Source organism: Callospermophilus lateralis, chromosome 14, assembly GCF_048772815.1.
Source record: "Callospermophilus lateralis isolate mCalLat2 chromosome 14, mCalLat2.hap1, whole genome shotgun sequence".
Lineage (NCBI taxonomy): Eukaryota > Metazoa > Chordata > Mammalia > Rodentia > Sciuridae > Callospermophilus > Callospermophilus lateralis.
In genome coordinates this window covers 96,214,243-96,221,281 of record NC_135318.1, presented here as the reverse complement: position 1 = coordinate 96,221,281, position 7,039 = coordinate 96,214,243, and positions in this window count along the sequence as shown.

Here is a 7,039-nt window from a genome sequence, read left to right as displayed (position 1 = left end):
GGGTCCACGGCCAGCCAGGGTCGCCCCAACTCTGCCCACCCCCCTTGATTCCCTAATCATATCCCTTCCTCTTAGTGGCCTGGACCACTCAATCCTCAAGGTGAGGGAGTTAGAGAAGGGCTTCCGGCCTCAGCACAGGTCCACTGCCCTGCCCGGTGTTTCCCTGCCCAAAGGCCACAATCCTGGTCGCCTCCCACACTGCTCTAGTCACGCCCCTGGGCTCCGACCCTCAGGCCACGCCTCTCCTGTGGGTTCTGGGCCAGGTGCCCCTTTGATTATGCCTGTGGGCTAAGGCCACATGCCTATATTCCTCACCTCCTCGCTCCATGGGCTCTGATCTCGTCCCATCCCAGCTCTTCCACCCCATCCCAGAGGGGCTGAGACTCCTGAGCCCCCACAGACAAAGCCTTGGCTCAAATCCGTCTCTTCTGGTAGTTTTTAATCCTAGGATGTACAGTGCGTGCGCATGCGTGCGGGGGATCAAACCCAGGGCCTCGCTCACGCTGAGCACCTGTTCTACTGCAGAGCTGCCCTGAGCCCCAAGTGAGATACTCTTCCTGTGAAAGAGTGCAAAACCCTCCTGTGGATTTTTCTAGAAGTCCCTGGATCTGTCCCTTTGGCAAAGAGGATAAACCAAAGGCCATAGGACAACTGGGAGGGAAGCACAGAGCTCAAGACCCACCTGTAAAAATTCTGAAGACACAGGGGGCAGAGATTCTTACCAGTCCCGTTTCACAGTCCTGTTTGGCGGGTGCAAAAGCTGGTCTTGGAAGAGAGGGATCATCACCAACCCCATCAGGTGGCAGTGCCACCCCAGCTGGAGCTGTGGACGTGGCATCCTGAAGACCCGAATGCAAACCTGGACTGTGGCACCGGGTCAAGGACTGCATGCTCCCTCCTGCCCCTCCAAGCTGGGAAACTGATGGGGGAGACAGTTGGCTTTCGGTTGACAAGGACAAGAGTCTCCCTGCGTTGTCTCTCTTCCAGGAGTCCACGGAGAGCTTGAGGACTCGCTGCTCTCCAGAGCACCCAGCTGGTCGGTGACACTGACGCCATCTTGCCACCTGGGTCTCGAGAGAAGAGTTAGCTAGCCCCAGCAACCTTGGCAGGACAGTGACTGGCACAGGAAGGAAGCTGAGCCCAAAGGAGGAAGAGTGGCAGCCACGTTGTTGATACAGTCCTGGAGCTTATCCGGAGACCCACAGAAGGCCACCACTGCTAGGCGGGTGTGGTGGCACACGCCTGTAATCCAAGTGGCACAGAAGGCTGAGGCAGGAGGATTGCAAGTTTGAGGACAGCCCAGACTACTTAGTGAGACTCTGTCGCAAAATAAATCTTAAAAAGGGATGGGGGTATAGCTTAGGGGTAAAAAGTCCCTGGGTTCTATCCCCCGTACTGCAGACTGAATGAATGAATGAATGAACGAACGAACGAACACCACGGATACAAAGGAGCCCAGTGATTGGTGGGTCTGGGCTTGCCCCTCCACTTCTCTTGCCAATAAGAACCAAGAAGACGATCCATTCTGAAGAAAAACCAGGGCAATGCAAGGACCCTGCCTGCCTCTTGACCCAAGAACACTAGATGGAAGAGAGAAGCCATTCAGACCCTCTAGCAAGCCAATCCTAGGGGTCGGAGGCGGCCAGGCTGTCTTCTCTAGACGTCTCTTCTCCATTGGAAAAGCAGCTCCTGGCTATGACTGAGTCCTGGCAGGGACCGGACACCAAGTGACCGGCCACCCTAATACCCCACTCCACCCACATTGGGTGTTATCTGCGCCTCTAAATCATGGGGCACTCCACGTACAGGGACTACATCATGATGCTTCAGGACTTCAGAATGTGACAGCGCTCCCCTAAGGTGACATTGCCCAGGGAATTCGGAGCCAGCCTGGCCTGCGGAAGGACACAACAATGAAACCACCTGTGAGCATGTGTCCGACGGTATCCCCCGCGTCCATCAGCACGTGACCGTGCCTAAGAACAGGCTGAGGATGAACCTAACTGGCGGCTCAGACTCTCGTCCTACCTGCTCTCGCGCTCCACTGCAGGGTCCTCAGGGTCCTGGAGAAGTCCCCTGCACAATCTCATAGGAGGAACACAGATGGCTCTGGATGACGAGTGACTCCACAAAGCACACGGGCGCCACCCGGAAGTGGACACCAGTCACCCTACTGGCGCACTCGGGGGAGACTTGAGGGACGGTGAGTGAGGACATCTCAGTGGGACTGTCCAGCCTCAGAGCCACACCAGGGTCTGAGCTCAGCTAGTGGCATTTTGAGCTGGGGAATTCCCTGCTGGGTGGGCTGCGCCCTTGGCCTCTGCACCCTGGGGTGCCGGAGCACCCCTTCCCTGCAGCATGACTACAAAAAACGTCTCCAGACGTGACCAGCTGCCCCAGATTAAGACTCACTGCTCTACGGGAATTTACGGATAATGGCTCTTGTCTGGCTAGCAGATGGGGACTTGGAAAAAACAGGATTTCATGGAGAAGTCCCCTGCACCTTCACAGAGGAGGAAGAATGGGGACAAGATGACCTGGATATAAAAATGTGCAAAGTGTGAGAAGATTGGCTCACCAAGGGCTTGCTATGTGCCAGGAAGCCACAATCACAAAGCAGCAGCCCCAGGAGCCCTTCCCCAGCCATCACCCGGCCTCTGTCTATGCTGAAGTTACTGCTACGTCTTGAGTGTCCCAAAGGTTCGCATGTTGGAAGTTTGGTCCCCCGTGTGGCAGTATGGAAGGAGGGGAGGCTTTGTGGAAGTTGATTAGATCGTGGGAGCTCCACAGTCTGGACTCCATCAACAGATGGATAAAGAAAATGTGATACATAATGGAATATTACTCAGCCATAAAGTATAGTGAGCCATCCTGGATACAGGCGCCTTTAAGTCTGATGCACCAGGTTCTGAACGATTATTGCCGTCAGTCTGGCGTGGTAGTGCCAGGTCGCAGCAGCTTGGGCATTACCCCAGGCGTGGCTCCAGGAGCAGGCATCCCCTGCTGGGGCTGAGTTACACTCACCTGTTCCTTTGTAATCCTACCCCTTTGCCCTTTGGGGGATAGAATATTCCGTGGGACAGCCTCCCCCAGTGGAACCCGGGTTCGAGGCTGCTCTCTTTCCTGCCTGCCTTGCCTCCTGTGGAGCTGGGTCAGAGGAGCCGTCACAGAACCCAGAGATCAAGGTCTTTCTCTGTCTCTGGGTGACGACTTGGTGCCAGCCCGGTTCACCTGGAGTGACCCTCTGACTGGTTCAGTCGTGTGTTGCGACAATAAAGGAGAATGGGATGATGGCATCTGCAGTAAATGGATGGAGCTGGAGATTATTGTGCCAAGTGAGATAAGCCAATCCCCCAAAACCAAAGGCCGAATATTCTCTCTGATATGCAGATGCTAACACATAGTGGGGGTGGGTGGGGGGGAGAATAAAAGCTCATTGGATTAGACAAAGGGAGATGAAAGGAAGCGAGGGTAGTGGGAGTAGGAAAGACAGTGGAAGGAGGGACACCTTTTCTAGTTCATAGAGGAATACATGACCAGGGTTACGGCAGATCACGGACAACCACAGACGGAATCCTAATCAGAGTAAGATACACTCCATGTAGGGCTGGGGATGTGGCTCAAGCGGTAACGCGCTCGCCTGGCGAGCACAGGGCGCTGGGTTCGATCCTCAGCACCACATAAAATAAAGATGTTGTGTCCACCGAAAACTAAAAATTAAAAAATTCTCTTAAAAAAAAAAAGATATACTCCATGTACATACATGTCAACACACACCTGTCATATCTAAAAAAAAATCAAAAAAATTTCAAAAAATAACCTATTGCTTAGGTGCTAGATTTTAATGCTAAAATAAAGTGTTCTACTTTGCCATAGAGGGAAAGTTTCCATTAAATCACTTGATGAAACCCACCCTAGTTATTTGCTGCTCCTCATCTCATTGCCACATGAGACCCAGGGCAGCTCTCTGTGTTGGCTGGAGGGACGGGCCTGCTCACCCAGGGGAAACGGGGTGCTGTTCTGTGAACACAACCAGGAGGGTACTACAGCTAGACCCCAGAGGTCACTCGGAGACAGCCAGGAGTCCCATATCAAGGGTCCTTTTCAGTGCAAACTACAGGAAACCAAAGCGAGATCCGCTAAGGAGGGACAGACATGGGTGGCTGGAACATTCCACCAGGAAATGAAACCCATGTGCCCGAGGTGCTAAGAGACCGAGTAAGTGGGGTGGGCAGGAGGAGGGGAAGCTGCGGCCAGTTACCCCTGCAGAGACCGTCACTGTTATTTTCTCTCTCGTCCCTTTTTCCCCCCCCAGTTCCTTCTTTCAAGAACACTATAATGACCAATGTTCTACATCTCAGTGGAACCAGGACCAGACTGACACCATGCTTCAGTGGCATACGCTCTAGGGACTTTGTGTCACCCACGTGGCGGGGTGGAGTTTGGAATCTTCATTCATTAAAAAGGACAAAAATGGACGTCGAACCCGGGCGTGGTGGCGCACGCCGGTAATCCCAGCAGTTCAGGAGGCTGAGGCAGGAGGATCGTGAGTTCAAAGCCAGCCTCAGCAACTTAGTGAGGCCCTAAGCAACTCAGGGAGACCCTGCCTCTAAATGAAATATAAAAAGGGCTGGGGATGTGGCCCGGTGGTTAAGCGCTCCTGGGTTCAATCCTTGGTACCCAAAGGGGGAAAAATGGACGCTGATGGAGCAAAGTGTTGGACAGTACTGGATATTTGGGGTTTACTCTCCTTCCGACCCTGCTGTGTGCCCTGGGAGGTTGAAGAACCGCACAGTGACCTCCCGGCCTTCTAGCTTCCTGCTGGGCTTGGCCAGTGAAAGTCACTTGGGGGTCAAAGGGCAGGAGCAGCACCAGGGCCAGGGCTGAGCCCCCAGTCTCTTCCTATGGGGTGGCTAAGATTTGCCCCGCTCCTCCACTGAAGGCGGCAGCCGAGGCTCCCTGGGGCATCTCTTGCTGCTGTGTTCCTGCCCTGAGGCTCAGAGCTCCCCTCTGTAGCTCACTCCAGGTTCTTCCCAAGTCTCTGTTGCTTTTCCCTCACTGTCCAGACCCTCATTACCCTTCCAATAGCCCCATTTCCTTTCCAAGCAGGAACTATAACCCCCACCCCAGGCATTGCCACACTCTCCTCCATTTCTTTGTATATTTCTATTTGAAAAGGGTAAAAGGGATTTGGTGGGGCCCTGTTCTCCTCCACGACTGTGAAGGCCCCAGACCTGGCTTCTCTGTGAGTACCACGTTCTATTTTGATGTTGTCTACCTAATAGGTGCTCAATTAATCCCTCTGCAATGAATGACTGGACAAATCAATCAGTGCTTTATGAAATGAGTAAATCTCTCAACATTTGCCATTTTTTTTTCCCTCTGGGTAAATGTGCTAAGTCTCCTGCACTGGTCATGAGGCCATGTCACCAGAGGCAGCCCGGGGTGAGGAGGCCTCTTTCTCGGTACATCCAAGGTCGGGAAGAGAAGGTAAACATTTCTGTAGAATACACCTCGCAGCCAGAAATGCAGTGGCCTCTCCATGGTGTCTGGATCCAGAATCTCCTCGCGGCACGGCTCTGAGTCCTGGTTTGGCTGGCCCCTTGACGTGGCTTAGGCACAGGAATCGGGCCTCAACTGTTTCTGTTTCTCTACAATTTTTCTGATATCCGCTTCTGGAGACTTTTGCCACCACGTCTTTCCATTCATTATAAAAATGTTGTATGTCATATTGGCTGGAGGATGTCTAAAACAAAGGAACAGCCACAACAGAATACACCACGCTGCTCACGGACTGAGCAGGGATCCCCACTGTCTGTTGCCTGGGCGGGACAGAAGCCAGTGTTCCTGAGAGGCCAGGGCCCTGCTTCCTGAACTCAGCGTGGCTGGACATGTATAGGACTCCCAGGGCCCCATTTTGACACCTGCCACCCACAAGCAGTAACTCCTTTCTGTAGTTGGAGCCACCACCCTGGCTCATTTTGGTACCTCAAGGAATGGGGCAGGGGGGAGGCGGGCAACAGCAGGTCTGATGAATGAGTCCTGGACAGAATTGCAGCAAGGGTCAGGCCTGTGCCCAGAAAGCTCTTACATCCTCTACCTCTAACCTCCACCACGTTCGAGGTCGCCCCTTTGCTTGAGGGACCCACTCGGGTCTCAGAGGAGGATGTGAGGTGGTAGTGGCTGTCCCCAGTAGGTTACCAGGCTCCAGGGCCCTGGCATGTGGGGAAAGCACTGCCCCCTTGTGGGGAAACTTAGATACTGTAGCCTCAGAGCCAGAGCAGGTGGAGGCAGGGGATGGACCTATCCCTCATCACACATCCCCTGTTCTCTGGAGACAACCTGAACAAACAACAGTGAGGGGCCTGTGAGGAGATGCTCTCCCCTCCGTGCCCAGGAATGCACCTCTCCCTAGCTGCCGAGAGAGACTCATAATTTTGAAGGTAACTATGCACATGCAATTAGGCACATCTTGGAACCTATTTGCTTCCTAGTGCCTGCCCAAGGTTCAAGTCTCCATGCTTGGGTCATTATCCAGGGACAGTCAGAATAACCACTGTTGGAGTCTTGCCTCCCAAGTCCAGTGCTGTGCAGGTACCAACCCTCCACTTAGCGGATGGTGGGGAAGCCTGTGGGAGGTTCCAGAAGTGACTATTTAGCAACATTCTCACAACCAGTGCAGCTGTTCCAGGGTGAAAGAGCTGAATTCCATCTCTCCTCCAAGGCTCCCTCTCTCCCACCCCCCTCTTATAAGCTGGACTTTGTGGGGGTTTTTTTCTTTTTCTTTTTTGGTACCAGGGATTGAACTCAGGGGCACTCAGCCACTGAGCCACGTCCCCAGCCCTATTTTGTATTTTATTTAGAGACAGGGTCTCACTGAGTTGCTTAGCGCCTCGCTGTTGCTGAGGCCAGCTTTGAACTCAGGATCGTCCAGCCTCAGCCTCCCAAGGCGCTGGGATTGCAGGTGTGCACCACCACACCCAGCCTGGACTTTGTCTTTCTTTCTGCATCCACACTCCTAGCTCCCGATTGCCCAGTC